Raw genomic sequence first — 16,414 nt, 5'->3', positions numbered from 1 at the left:
TCACACCAAAGTCACCCATATTGACACTGTTATATTTTAGATAGATAGTTTCATTAATACAGTATCATGACTACACTGATACAAAATCAAAGCACTGAATAGTAAACCCAGCTATCTCTCCCTGGGTATTTCTTTGTTTAGATAGTGTAAATGTTTCAGAAGTGAGGAGAGAGAAGCTGGGAATGAAGTAGGAGTCCTTGTTTGGGGGGTGTGAAAAATCAAACCAGCAGGAAGGACTCCTCCGTGGTCTACTGGTGAGCACCCAGCGGGACCCTGCTTTGAAATGGGCTCAATGTGCTTTGACAAGGCAAGGGAGAAATAGCCCTTTTTACTTCACTTTGCCAAATTCAGCGAGCAAAGCAGAGAGAGAACCCTGAGCCTTGGATTATAAAACTCAGGTTATGATTGTGTAGGGTCATTTCTCACACTGATTTACAGTGTTGTTATTTTGACAATGAAAACAAACCGTGGTGTGAACTACAGAAGAAAAGTAATTCACTGAGAAAACATCCTGCCCATAAATCTTTTAAGTGTCCCACGTTATTCAAATATCAAAAATCCTTATGTTCCTTTTAGTTTTAAAATAAACATGTTTAGTCGCTTTAGCTAAATGAATTGGGTATATGGATGTTTTTCTTCTTTTAAGTCCTTGTCTGAATAAGGTGATTAATGTAATGCTGGCATTCAAATCATTTTTTTTCAGGGGGGTGGGTTGTGTTAATTGTGTTGGTGTGGTTTTTAATAGAGGTTAGGAGTAATACAAAATTCTGTTAAATTGAGTGTAGGCTTAATTGTAATTATAGCTTTTTTAAAAACAGGCCTCTGGGGGAATTGAGTGTCTGTGTGGGAGGGCAGGTATTACTATCAAAGTGCAGACAATTTCAGAAAATGTCCCCACAATGATAGTAACTCGAGAAAAAAACGACATTGTGGGGATGTCACCACCTTGTAAAACATAGCATTTGATGCCTAAATAACTTAGGTTTAACTTAAAAATTATAATTTTTATTAGTGTACTTATTTAGATGAAGTTATTACTTTTATTATCATTTAGCTGTTTTTTATTGGAGTATGTTATTTTGTCTTTTTTTTTTTTTTTTTACCAATAGATTAGCATACTCTACTTGCAAGTTTTGTGTACATTGCTACCTCTAGACTCATAAATTATTTTCTTTTATCACAAACAAGAATATATTACATTTCCAGTTTCATTTCACAGCTGACCTGCATTCGCCATTTCGGCTCTTTTTTAGTAAAATACATGCATTACAAAACCCAGTGTAGCTCTGCAACTATACAAGCAATTTCAATTCTGATTTCTGATTTGAAATCCTTGTAAAAATATGCTCTAATTTTATATTTTTTTGGGTGGTGTGGCTTATATGTGAAAAAATATAACACATCCCACAACCAAACGTATTATATAATTAGAAAGGTCTACTTAATACCTTTCTGTTGATATACTGAATTTCAATTTCTGATTTACAATTACCAAACTACAAGCGCTAACATGAGTTGTCATATATTCACGCCCAAATATGGTCATTCCCCGTAGGCGGCATAGGGTTAAGCCAGAGTCGATACTAAAATAGCTTACATTGCATGGCAGAACTTTCAGTAATTTCATTCAGCTGTTGACATATCTGCATTTCCTGTCCTTTGGGTTTCTCTTAAGTGACATAGGTTTTCATGAAGTGATGTAATATACTGGACTGACATCACTATCTTGTTACTCTTTTGATTGACAGCTAATTTCAAGTTCCTTTAAATATTTAAAATGGTGGTGCTCTGAATAAGCAGGTGTAATAATAAAAACACACAACAATATATCCAGTGGCAACAGGCATCTAAAAGGTTAGCTTTTGAAATAACATACACACAATACTTCTCAAATGCAACACAAAGTCATAAAAAATCATTATTGAAATGAACATTTACTCTAAATATATATTTGCTTCATTGTAAAACTGTCATTGTGGCTTCAGTAGCTTTCATATCCTGCTTTAATTTCAAACTGTCTGAAGATAAACTTGTGACTTCTGGTACCACCAAACGAGACAGGTCTAATTCAGACAGGTGTACCTCAGTGTTATCATTGATATTCCAGGCATTGCACATACCACAGAGGGTCTGCCAATTGAGTATTGTAAATATTTGTGATTTTTAAATGAAATTAACATTTTACCATTTTATAAGCAGATGCAATTTGAAAGGTCTTTCTGAGTCAAGGCTGGGAGTTTATAATAAAAGCGGAGACTATTGATAAAAATTCAAGGCAGTCATTGTGTTAACCTTGTGGAGTGTGACAGGCAAACTCAGTGTCTGGGTCAAGTCTAGCTGTTATATCTGTTTCCTGCCAATCTAAAAAATATAAATACTACCAATTTAAAATCCAAAGGCTTAGCTGTATTCCAAAAAAAAAAAAAGAGTTTTTTAAGAACTGGGATAACCCAGCTCATGCTTAAACCTAATCTAATATGAGTCAGTATGGGGCAGGCAGACAGCTCATAGCTCATTGTGTGCTTCATTTTTTTTGTACTTAATTATTTTTTTCAATTGTGCTATTTTGCACTAGATGTTAAAATCCAAATGGGTTTACAAATGGTGTGGCTTTGCAGGCAAAGTGATGCATATGGTTAGTTTGTGTGGCAAGAAGAAAATTATATTTACATTTTAAATGATATTCAGGAAGCTATTTAACTCAGTTTTTATTACTTACATAAATCTGGAATTTCATGAAATATCCCTGGCCTGTTATTAAAGGTCAACAACAGTCTTTAATATTCTTGTGAATATACTAAGTTAATTTAACAGTTTTATGAAAATAGAGTAAGCAGCTTCAAAAGTCTTTTTTTCACACTCCCCTACCTTTTTATTATGTTTGCTCAACCCTATGTGTGGGAAGAAGGACTGGAACAAAAACAACAACGCTCTTCCAGGTGCAAAATGCTTGCTTGGGAATCACAAGGTGGTCAATTCTTTCTTACTTTCTGTATGTGTTAGTATACCATTATTTGTATCAATGTGTATAAATGTAAAGACCATACCCCTTACTGACCACAAACCATCATCATCATTTGGTTTCACAGACCATATTAAGCACTAGTCATGCACTACATTAGTTTTAGTCCTAACCTGGGTCTGTGAAACCTGCCTCATGTATTTATGCATGTCTGTTTAATCCAGGAAAACTGTCCCTTTGAAAGTTCTTACATTTCCTTGAATACCTAGCATAATGCAACCATCTACAGCCAACCTGACCCTCAAAATTAATATTGTTGCTTTGAAGAAGTAATCAAATTTTGGCTGTTCATGAGAGATAGAGGCTATCCTTGGCCTCCCAGTGGTTTCCCATTTAAACTGCTAAAGGAGTATGTGTGAGAATAAGGATGGAAGAAGCATTCAAGGAGCAACTTCAGTGTCTGATCCAATTTGGAGAGCTCTCTGTGTGGAAAATCCTGTATCCGTTTTAAAATTTAAATTTAAATATATTTTTTTTAGATAAGGAAGGTCATCTTTCCGAAAAAAATAAGAAGAAAAAAAGCCATTTCATACTATTTTTGCCAGAGGCTATGTTAGATTAACTTACTTATCATTACTGTAGCAACCAATATGTCTCTTACAGAATCATTGCAAAAAAATATAACATTTGGTGACGGGAGACATGCCTGTAACTTCGTGAAAAAGACGATATTAATACATTTTTTTATGGTTTATTTTTTTAACCTTAAAATGGCTTGTCACACATGTTTTTTTTTTTTTTTTATTTTTTATTTCTCTTCATATTTGACAGACCCTGCAAGAAAAGAAAAGGATCCAGACAGCTGAAAAGTTCAGCCTCGTTCCACACCCCTCATTCATTGAAAATGTGAAGAGCAGTGGCATGTCTCATAAATGTAGAAAAATTATGACAAAGAAGTTTTGCTTTTTCTCTTTTTTATGACAGATGAGCCTGAATTACAATACAAGGCCATCTGGGTCATCTAATTGTTTCTGACAAAGCCAGGAAAAATAAAAGGGCCATTGCTTGCCATGCAAATGATATCATTCAGAAGCTAGCTCCCTGGGTTGGGCTTCCATTTTCTCATGTGTCATTCAAACTCGGTTGCTGCGGCCCCCAGAATACTGATGAATCAAGTATCTGGCACTGAACACATTGCTATTCTGTTGTCTGCTGAATATCTTCAGCTAATGAATTGGTTCAAGAAGGCACTTCTCCTCTATGATTACAGATCCTTGAGTGCAAAATAAAATAGATCCATTATTCAAAGAGTTAAGGGGGCATGTTGAATGTGACACATTACATTATTGCTCTTATTTTTTCCCACAATAAGATCTGTTCTAGTAGTGACCACTGCAAAGGAAGTGGTGCAAAGTTGGGTCATTCATCTATAAAAAGCTGGGAAACTGAGACAAAAGAGACCATCCGAACCACCTTCTGAAGCTCACAAATGTCACTCTGCATTTTTGTGGAGTTCTGTGCAAAGCATCACTGTGAGGTAGGTATTAAAGTGCAGTTGTGGGTTGAGACAAACCTGCATTCTATATTTACGTTTCTGTCATGTATAATTTGTCATTCATTTCTTGATGGCGATACAACAATGTTCCAATGCTAACACACAAGTTGGGAAACAAAACAAAAGCTTCAAAGTTAAATGCAAACTTTAACCCAACATTGTGCTGCGTTTTGCATGATTTAGTCTACCCAGAAGTAGTTTTAAGAAATATAAAAAACCTCCCCAAATGAAGTTAACTGTAGGCTGTGGGTGTATCTTGGACAGCACAATTGGTGGTCCTTCACTATTGAATGACCTTGACACAAACATGGAATTTCTAATTAAGAAGCTGACCTTGCACAAAGGATTTTGAAAACAACTGGAAATCTGTACCTGGCTATGAGGGAGAAAGAAGCATAAAAAAACATTTACCCAGTATAGTGTCAGGAGGTCTTCCATTAATTTTGTGGTCTGTGGATTTTATCGTCCTGCTTGAAAAAGCTCTTACTATGAGTTGATGCATTGCAACCTCAAAGGATATTTATATAGGAAGGGCTGATATCAAAAAGATCTGGTGAAACATGGTTGCTAAACATAGTGTTTATCTATACCTATATAGCTGATATAGCTGTTTAGATGTTTTTCAAAATTGTATATGTATTACCAATAGATTGAGCATGGATATATTAACCCTCTGTAGTGGGGTTTGTTCTTTTTTTGGCCAGGGCTTGTTTCTAAGTATCTTTTTCATAAAGAAGACTCAGTTTAGCATCTCATAAAAATAATGTCATTAGAGTGCTTTAGTTCAGCTCTAGTCCACAGGGATGATGGAACTTAGCCATCACCCCTTCCAGGAGCACCAGCTTTTCATTGGGAGTTACTCACTGTTCCCAACCATGCTTCGCTTCTATTGATGAAAACAAACTCTGACGTGGTATGGCTATAATCAGTTTTATATAGGCTTTGTCCAGGTTTATGACATAGTCACTGTCATTAAGTACATGACTTGGGTGGCCTGACCCATTACATAAATGTGTTCATGTATTCCTCATTCTGGCAGCTTATCATCACCTTCATGGGTAAGGTTCCAGTTGTGCTTATTACTCCTTGCAGATGTTGCAGATGTCTCTGTGGAAACAGGGCATTTTAGATGTAGAGGTTTAAATGGGCATGGAGAGTGAACAAAACTCATAGAGGGTGGTCCCCTTTAGGCAAGGGTGAGGTTCATTTGAAGGACAAACCGAGCTTTGTTAATTCATGACCTACCTGCTCTGTGAATGTTTATAAGATTTAATCTACGGTGCTGCAAACTGGCACTTTTTATTGACATTGAATTTGTTGTCATTTATTGTAGTTTTTCATTTTAAAAATATATACCAACTTCAGTTCTCATCGTGTTAAATACATGGAATAACAAAGTGTTATATGTGCAATTGTTTAACTTTTCCAAATACTTATTTTTTTTCCTTTATGTTTCATAGTCCTGCAGACAACTATTTGACACATGTCATATACCTGCTTAAAGCAGGCTATGTAAAAAAAGGTACGGATGTTTGCAAGAAAAAAAAAAAAGACTCCTCTGTCATGACATAATTACAACCCTGATGTAGATGAAAGTATTATGACATCTAGGGCTCGTGATCTGGATAATTTGATTCCACGCAGACCCCCTCCTGATGCCTGCAGAGTTCCAGGTGATTCCAGTTAGCTGTTACTGGTGTCCTCTGGCTGTGGGCTAGAGGTAGAGTGGTGGTGGTGGGGGGAGAGGTTTGCGACACGAAGCAGCAGAATCACTTTGAAAGTGTTGTGTGGAAGGGAGGGATCTACCACAACCAGACTTCCTGTTGAGCCTGTCAAGTCTCTGAACAGATGGCAACATAGACTATCCTAATGCAATGTGACAAGAAACACAAACTCTATTATTTCCATAGCTTGGCTTCAGTTCCTTATTATATATAAGTTTTGACGGTCATGAATTCTGTCAGTGACATCAAAAATCAAATCATAATCTGTTTGCTGGGCAGTGATAGCAGCAGTGAATACGTAATTTAGATGAGGAATCACAGTCCAGGCTGACAAGGGAAAGGATTAGAGATACGGTATATCATGCCACAGCATGGACAGGATTTCAGAATGCTATAATGACCATAAATGAAGCGATACTTATTCAATATCATCTGTGCTTTGGTGTGGATACATAGTATTACAATACAAACTCCTTGAAATCTGGAACTTCAAGCCAGTAATAAGAACATATGAACATAAGAAAGTTTACAAACAAGAGGAGGCCATTCGGCCCATCTTGCTCATTTGGTTGTTTGTAGCTTATTGATTTCAGAATCTCATCAAGCAGCTTCTTGAAGGATCCCAGGGTGTCAGCTTCAACAACATTACTGGGGAGTTGGTTCCAGACATAAAAGACTACCTGTTCATCAGTAGAATGTTTACAGAGCTGGAAATAAAGTGTGACTATGTTCTGGAAGCTGGTCTTCCAGGATACAGAGAACAAGTATGTTGAAAGAAGTACATTCTATAAATCTAGTCAAAAGATACATATCATTATACAGCAATACAAGGTGAAACAGCGTTTTTCATCAGTCTTCACTAACTTCCTGTGTTGTGCCTGAGAAAAAAAATGATTGCCAAATTGTCCGGAAATTGGAAATGATCAAGAAGGCTATGTCGCTAAAAAGCATGTTTGTTGTCACAATAAGCAGACATTATCAAAGTTTGTTTTACTGTCAAGCAGGGTTTGGATTTGTTCAGTGTCTGAAACTATTGAGCTGTTAAATTGCTAAGCAAAAATAATACATACACATAAAAACAGATGTCAGACTTGTTGCATCTACATAATACATAATAAAGGTTTGAGTCACAAGTGGAACTAGTCTGGAGATTTCAGATTTGCCCGGCTATTAACAAATTGTTCATGTCACAATATCCTCAAAATGTTGGATCAGGTATTATGTAGACAGTCAGGGACCAAATTGCTTCCTTGCCCACTTGAATGTCTCCAAGGCAGAATTCATATATTGCCTTCAAGGGCACCAGAATACTAATTAAAAATAATATTTAAAAAATCAGCACCCATTCTTGTTGCTATTTTTGTTTTAAGTTAAGGGCAGTAATATTAAGAAGCTGAAAACAAAGTACTTAGGCACAAGTCAACAAATGTGTTAAGTTTCTCAATCACCATGGCAGTTTCAACACAATACACCCAGAGTTTGTTTTAATTCATGTAATGCTGTTGAACTTATCCATAGGATTAGACTGGCTTTACATCATATAGTTCCGCTAGATTCTGCTTCAGCTCGAAATCTCGAAGTTGATTGTCAGTTTTGAGCTATAGATTACTTGGTCATTTGTATAGCTGTGCTAGAGTACTATAACTAATTTGAGGCACATAATACAATTAAATGAAAATTATGTTTTGGTTATTTTGAGGTGAATTTGAGTACAAATCCCCGAGGTATGCATTTAACAAAGGTGCCAAAGTAAACTAATGAATGACCAGAACTATCCATTGTGCTAAAAGTATTAGGTGAAATGGTAAAGGACATTTGTTCCTGGGATTTTGTTACAGCTGAGAGCCCTGAAATTGTTATTGAAGCCCTAATACAGTGACCTTCCCCAGCCAGGGTCACAAAGTACTGGTAAGTAATGAAATTTGAAACCAGTATTGCCTGGCTCTTCACTTGATGATGTCAGGAATAATCTGCTGCCAAGGTAACCCAGGTATGGAATTATTGTATCAAGCTTGCCCTTTTGAAAAATAAAAACGTACAGCCGTTATTGATGAGACATTTGTTTCCAAGGAAACAAACAGGCAACCTAGCATGAGTGCTTATGTCATTGTGAGCTCAGAAAATGTCGAAATGACTGTTTCCCATCCAAGAAAGCAAATCAACTGCATTAGTATAGTTTTGAAATTGCTCTGCACGAGTCAACAATAAAAGATGTGTTGGTTTAATGTGTTCGATCTAGTGCTGACACCAATGTTTTTAAGCTGGTTAAGGGAATTCTGCATTAAAGAGTTTAAGTTATTCACTGTGGGGAATTTGAAGGAAAACTACTTCCACTCTGAACGTTTGGAGCTGTGTCAGCAGCTTTAGCTTGACCTCGTTTTTCACAGACTGCAGACTAAACACTCGGAAAGAGGCCATTAGCCTAATTCATACCATTTCAAATTTATCTCCATCAGGGAATTGAAATGTTTTCAAAGTGCATGACCTGTGCATTATTAGTTGTGAATTCTCTAAAATCTCTATATTCTCTCTAAAAAAAAAAAGACAAGCAAGAAATGTTTGGCATTTAAAAGGTTTTTTTTCTTTTTCATTGTTTAGCTGGGTTAAAACAATGTGCAAGAAACAGTCTTTAGGAAACTCACAAAGATTGAGAAATATTCAAAGACAAAGGATATACAGCTTTAGTTGGCTGTGTTATTGGGAAAGTATCCACTTAGACAAGGTATTGAAGATTGATGAAGTAAAAATAGAATCCCAATTCTAAGCAATGGACTGAACGCACATTTCAAAGATAGAAAGATATGCAGAGATAGTAAAGGGCGAGATATATAAAAGCCAAGGAAAAGCCTGGAATCACAATCAAATAGCCTTCTTGATCATTTCCAATTTTCAGCCTATTTGGTAATCATTTGTTTTCCGGTGTATGGTTTTGAGAAACATTTACAAGCATGTTGCTTCCCATTTCTCAGACACAACACAGGAAGTAAGTGATGACTACTGAAATATGCTGTTTCACCTTGTATTGCTGTATAATCATTTGTATCCTTTGACTATATTTTTCTTTCAACATACTTTCTTGTGGTATGTTTTTATTATTTTGTATAATAAGTGGATGATTGTACTGCACTTGTATTCTCTGTATCCTGGAAGCCTATGTGCTCAGACCAGCTTCCAGCACATGGTCACACTTTATTTCCAGCTCTGTAAACATCCTACTAACAGGTAATCTTTTATGCTAATTGCATGTGATACTTTTAGGTGTCATTGCTATTCTGAGCTAACTTCTTGTGGTGTATTTTAGAGTGGTTGAAACGATGCTGCCAAAAACAGTTTACTAGTACGATATAATAGACACTGAAAAGAGATTAGTTTAGATTGTGAACTTTATTTTTAAATAAAGTTTCTTGCAGTAAATGATGTTTGCTCAGGGTGAGAGATTCCAGATAGGATTAACTTTTGAGACTAATAAAACTCTTCCAATTGGCAGTGAGCTTAATGTTTTTTTTTTCTGCAGTAAACTTATTCCTAAATGTTTATTTCCTTCCTGCTCTCTCACATTTTTGTTTATATAGTGGTGCCTACCTCCCAAGCTCTAAGCTCTGTCTCAGTGAGAACACTGTTTGTGTATTGTATTGAAGGAGGACATTAGGACTGGTTATGGGCAGCCAAAGGCTTTTTCAGAAATCTAGTGAAACAGCACTGGCTTCCTCCCACTCAGCCCTTCAGGCCTTTTTAAACACCAGCCCTGATCTGTTTTTTGCTGCTGCCTGTTTTATTCTACATATAAACCATTTCATTGACTTGTTTAAAATAAAATTTAAATATTCATGTTTTTATGGTCACGTTGTCACATGATCAGAACATCTAACCTCACAGTTTATCCATCAAATGATGTACTTTCACTGCGCATCCATGCTTTTTAAATGATTTCCTTTGTATAAAAAATGTAATGTCAGTAAACAACACCCATCTGTAAAATATGAAGCACAATGGCACACTGTTTTTAACCAGTGGTAATGTAATGTATGTATGCAACATTATGACAACGCAGCTGCTTCGACATTATTTGAGCAATAAAGCAGTCTAATCTGAAAGGCAAATCTGTCTGCTCTATAACACAATGCATCACAAACCTCACTCCTTTATAATAACATGTTTTCAGCAGCAGGATTCTAAGCAGAGTAATGTAATAAAAAAGACCATTAACTTATTTTAAGTTACTCTTGGGGTTAAAAGAATGTGTGTGCCATTTCCAAAGTACGCCATGAATCTTATTAGCATGTTAATTGGTGTTTGTCACAGCATAATACAACACAATACTCAGACGTGACACAAGCTCCTACTGGGAGCATACATTTAAGGTTAATGCATCCCCAGTCAAGCCAACTACTATATTAAGAATCGGTGTTAAGATCTGATTCTGAGTTCTTAAAATATTATCCTGTGTATTAAAAAGTACTTACAAAAATACGACCATTTCAGTTGCTGTCACTCTTAGGTCTTGGATGTCTTGATGTTCTTAGGCAGGCAGATAAGATGCTAATATTTTAGTGTGAATTTTAAAATCCATTTTTTTAAATTGTATTCAGCAACTTGAGCCTTCTGTAAAAAATAAATAGATAAATACATACGTACTGTATACATGGCACTATATTTATATATTTGTCTTCTTTACATTGTCCCCGCCTGTTAGCTGACAGCTGACGTATGGTTTCCATTGCTATTGTTTGTTTCTAGTTGTATGACTTAGTCTTCTGTATCACAGACCAATTTCCTTTACATCTCGACCATATCTGGAAATCAACAAGCAGTTAACTGGGCTTTGAATTAAAAGATTGTAAGCTTTTTTAAAGGTTTTCTTTTTTTACAGCCATATAGAATCCATAAAAAGATTTTCTACGAACCAGCCAGCAAAACAATACAGCCAAGGGCTAAGCAATTCACATATCAGTCTGCTAAGGGAGCTTTAGAAAGGTCTGCACTGTTCTTTATCAGGTTATAACAGAGAGGTGTTTTTTGTGTGTGTGTGTGTGGAAACAAATCCAACAGGAACGGCCTTACTATTCATGTATTTGATGCTGTTATATTGTAGTCTTTTTCCTCACTCATACTCTGGATATATAGAGTGTTGCCTGATATTTGATACCCTGTGTTTCTTTACAAAATAATACCATTATTTAAATTAAATGTTGTGACACAGGTCTTTTCATCCATGGCTTGAAAAGAAGCCAGCCTTCATTTACTGAGCAGTTGAAACAGATCTGTCGAGAAGGATGAAAATAGGTTCTGCCAAGACAAGCAAAATGCATGTTATGCTATGCCATGTCACCTGGAAGATTTAATAAAGCTGATTTACCAAATATTAATAAAGGTACACAAGTATCTGTCATTATTAACTATCACAATATTGTATGTGTGTGTGTGTGTGTATGTATATATATATATATATATATATATATATATATATATATATATATATATATATATATATATATATTTTATTCAAGCACTGCTCTTGATTTATGATTAAAAAATGTTCTACATTTACTCTGTTAGATACAATGTATTGTTTCCTGATATTAAATGTTATTTAAAATACAGTACATTTTGAAGCCAGCACTGGGCAATGTGAACGAACATGTTAACACACTAGTGGGGTAAATCTTGGGAGAAATAACCTTCAATTACACAATGTTGTTCATTTATTTTACAATGTTCAGATACATTAAAGGTATTCATTAATCAAGTAATAATCACTGGACATTATCAGGTTGTTTACTTGCCACAGATCCTTCCTCTCAGCTGGTTATGAGGAGACAACATCTCGGCATGCAGTTGAAAACAAGTAAACCAACGCACACAGCAACCCAAAGCAATGAAATGCCCCAACAATAATATTGACTTTTTAAAAGAAACTTCCTGAAGCACTGATGAGTGGAACAGGGAACGTGTTAACTGAAGGTAACATGAAAGAGCTCTTGTGGTTTATTTGTTGTCTGCTGCAATTTGGGTGGGGGGGGGGGGGGGGGTGGGAAAAGGTGTAACCACTCTGCAGTTTGGGATCACCTGGGAAAACACACAAGTCTTTCATCTGAGCACCAAGGCTAAGGCTTACACTGGACTGGTCACTTCCATCTGGCCTCGCAGTCTGGTCCTTGTTAGCAGAGGGATGTCCGCTTATTGTATCAGGTTGGGGATTCTGGTTGGGGACCATATGACCTGGGAACTAATGGACAAGAAACAGATGTTTCTTGTAAGGACATGGAACATAAAGTGTGAAAAAAGGGAGGTGGCATGAATAATGCTTTTTATGATGTTGTTAGCCAAGGCATTATACCGCCTCAAAATGAACAAATTAACTGGCTTTCGTTAAAAGAAATACAATGAAAGAGAAAGACAGGCTTTTTGTTAAGGCATGGGTGACTAAAGTCCATTCTAAAGCTATTAAAGCTCAAAGGCTATGCTATTAGAATGATGGTTTGGTGTCCTTGGTACTCAAGGTGGAACAGTGAATTGTCTGGTTTTATGTGTGCCCTCTCAAGGGATATATTGTTTCCTTTAAACAGCAATTAGAGTATTTTAAAAGCAGGAACATTGTCATGCATTAGACAATATGCCATTAAAAGCTGCAACCAGGAAAGTTCAACTGCATTGCCATTTACTAAAACACCTTTGAAGGGTTATAGTTCATTCTAACAATGTAAACTTTTACTGTTTGTAATTATTTTACTAAAATATCCATATAAGAATGAAATATATCTATGATATATCAATTTTGTAACAGAACACATTCTCTGTATATATACAGTGCCTATAGAAAGTCTACACTCCCTTAACTTTTTTTCACATTTAGTTGTCAGTGCCTCAGAGTTTCAGACATTTAAACGAGGATTTTTTTCCCACTTATCTACACACCATACTCCATGCTGTTAAGGAGAAAAATGTTTTTATTGAAAAAAAAAAAATATATATTAACCAATAAAAAACTGAGAAATCATAAGTCTCCACCCTCTGAGTTAATCTATCTATCTATCTATCTATCTATCTATCTATCTATCTATCTATCTATCTATCTATCTCTCTATCTAGCTCAAATAGTAATGAAATGTGTTTGAAGAATGTATTCTAGAACATACATTTGATATTTTTAATAGGAAGCACATTTGCTTTTTAATTATTTTTGTTTATTAAGGGATACTTCCAATTAAACTAAGCTCTATTTATTAATATAACATATACTGCGGTCCTACATCTGTCCACAGGTATCTCTGTTAAGCAACAGTGGTTGAGGATTTGAGGATTTTCTGAGGATTGGAGAAGGGGGAGAAACTAGAGGAACATGTTCTCCACTCAGACATGAGGCCCATGCTCCAGAAAACCATGCCGATGACAAACATCCTCCACGGCCCTATTTCCAAGTCTGATACAATCAGTTCAAATCATAATGGACTGTAAAATGCATTAAAATGTATTGAATTTCTTTCACCACACTGTCATTCTTTAGCTTTCCTGATGGATCTTTATTTTAAAGCCAGAAGTGGAGATAGCACCAGGCTCCAGCTTGGTATGCAATCAGTTTAAGTTATTCTGTTTTTTGTATTTTACCCCCCAAAATAATATCTAAAATACCCCCCAAAAAAAGTATTCCGAATGCATTTACGATATTTGCTTTATCTTTAATATATATATATATATATATATATATATATATATATATATATATATATATATATAGATAGATAGATAGATAGATAGATAGATAGATAGATAGATAGATAGATAGATAGATAGAATTGTTATATGCACTTATCTGTTCCAAAGCTGAATACAACAGACACAGAAGGAGCAAAATAAAATTTCCAAAGACTTTCTTTCAAAATGATTCAGCACAAACCAAAGCAGCTCCCAGTATCTCCACCTTCACAGAACAAACAAAGTTGCTATACAAGCTTGAACTGTATTAAAACATGTCACAGCCTGGGATTCTCTGCAGAACTGTAAAGCTCAAATAATGGTGCTCGTAAATGCCTCATTTTTAAGGTTGGTAGATCTGAACATAATAAAATGGGGACGAGTTAATGATTAAATTGAGCTGACTCCAGACCTGATAGCTTGCTGCTAAGAAAGGATCTAATTTTCTGCTGTTTTTACCAACTGATGTCTCAACTGAAGTCCCTCCCCCCACCAGTCTATTGATTCAACTCCATCTGGAGAGGCCTTCTCTATGTATGAATATGCATGTATGAATATGCATGTTCTCTATGCGAGGTAGAGACCTTTCCTAACCTGCATATAGATCATTGCACTTGCCTATAAAGGATTGTACCACATTGTGGTTATGTAGTGTATTTGTTTATCCCTATTTAAACTGATATGTAATACTATATAATACCCCTACCATATGATAAACTGTTATTACAGTATTTTTTAGTACTGTCATTGGTAATTTTGATATTGTTAAAAGGCAAATATTTTTAAATTGTTATGCCTTCCAATTCATTGAAGTTCATGTACTGTATATAAAGCAAGACTATCATTAGAATATTTAGCTACACTTGACCACAAAGTCATATATTTTCAAAAGCATTAGCTGCTATTCCTGTGAATTTGCATTTAAATTTATTATGAATTTGTGGCCATTAAAAAACAAACAAACAAAAAAAAAAAACAACAACACTTATCTTCAGGACTAATAAATAATTAAAAGACATAATGAATAAACAACGTATGTATTAACTTTCAATATAGAAAATTAATATCCGTAAAAATATGCTTTAATTACCTAGTTGTTCCTTTAAAAATAAAACTCTTTTCTATGACTCCTATGTCATTGAAGAATTTCTGGAATGACATTCCTTTTCTCTGGGAGGAGTACATAGAGAAGTTCAGTAACAGACTGCTGACTACTGCTGTAATAACTGTGTTCTGTGCGTGTGGTTCATGTTATTCTTCACAATGAGGTGCAGACATGAGATAGGGCCTTTTCAGACTCCAAAATAGGGAGCATTCCTGGCTCCAGAGCACAAACCCAGGCTGGGGGGTGGGCAAAGGGAATTCAACACTGATGGCTAGGCTGCAGATGTGTCAAGGTCTGGTTTGCTGCAAAGCTAAAACAATATTTGAGACCATTGGGGAACATTCTTCTCTACCTTTTTTTATATTGTGAAACTAGAAAGATCCAGCCATTTGAATCTGCATTCAGCCAACCCAAATGCAGGCAACCTCAAATTCATATTGCTGGCCAAAACACTGCAGTCGTCTAGCAGGATAATGTTACAATTGTGTTACAATTAGGAAACACTATAGCGGTACATACATATAGTGTGCAGCTGAAACAGATCTAAAAGGGAAGTTTATGAAAGGTATCTGTGGGAAGGTATAACTGTGTCCTGTTTAGTTGGGAAAAGAGATAAATCCACTTGGAGTTGGAAATGGAAATTGACTAACTTCTTTAGCACTTAGATTTGCGGATCAGGTAATGTCCTACATTCTTTGACCACATAGTATTATATAAATTTGAGCTTTCTTTGGTTGGTGCAAGATCGTTTAGTCAATTTTTGGATCACTATTGGTTTTATGTCTAATTCACATTTTAGAAAAAAAAAGAGCTTGTCCCATTTAGTCTGAAAGTCCCAAGCCCATTATTTGTGGATTAACATCCTTTTGTGTTGCTTAACTGAGCATTGTCATAGACCAACTCTTCATTCAAACTGATAGTTACCAAAGCAAAACCCCCCAGTACAGATTAAGAACCTCAAAGAGCTCCCTTTCCAATCCTTCAAAGGCTTCCCCGACATCTTACATAATTTTCTTCCCCCTACTAATTTCCAGAGGAAGCCCCACAAGCCACCTCTTTCTCACCTGCCCCCAGGCCATTTGTTATGCAAAGCCTCATTGATCTGAGGCTGCCATTTAAGGTGGGTTGGCTGATAATGACTTTGGCCACCAACTAATTCCCCCTTATTGGAGGAGAAAAGGGGAGAAGGATTGAATAATTAATGCTTTTCCCCTGAAGCAACACCCTCTTAAAGAAATCCCCTCAAGAAAGCGATAGCTGAACACCAAGTAATATGGAATCTAAACAATCCAGCAGATCTTTGATCTTCTAGCACTCCTAATGATCTTCTATTAATGAGTAGACCTTTGCCATGGTGATGTGCTTCCCATTGTCTT

General features: G+C 35.9%; 1 long non-coding RNA gene across 1 annotated transcript; it reads left to right on the top strand.

The window, feature by feature from the left end:
* Positions 1 to 9,371: 9,371 nt before the first annotated feature.
* LOC121324631 lies at positions 9,372 to 13,758 on the top strand. The gene is made up of 3 exons (XR_005951252.1): positions 9,372 to 9,463; positions 12,030 to 12,202; positions 13,504 to 13,758. It is a non-coding gene; the product is annotated as an uncharacterized LOC121324631 (long non-coding RNA).
* Positions 13,759 to 16,414: the final 2,656 nt, after the last annotated feature.

This window comes from Polyodon spathula, chromosome 12 (genome assembly GCF_017654505.1).
Source record: "Polyodon spathula isolate WHYD16114869_AA chromosome 12, ASM1765450v1, whole genome shotgun sequence".
Taxonomy (NCBI): domain Eukaryota; kingdom Metazoa; phylum Chordata; class Actinopteri; order Acipenseriformes; family Polyodontidae; genus Polyodon; species Polyodon spathula.
This window is presented reverse-complemented; position numbering and strand designations above follow the sequence as displayed.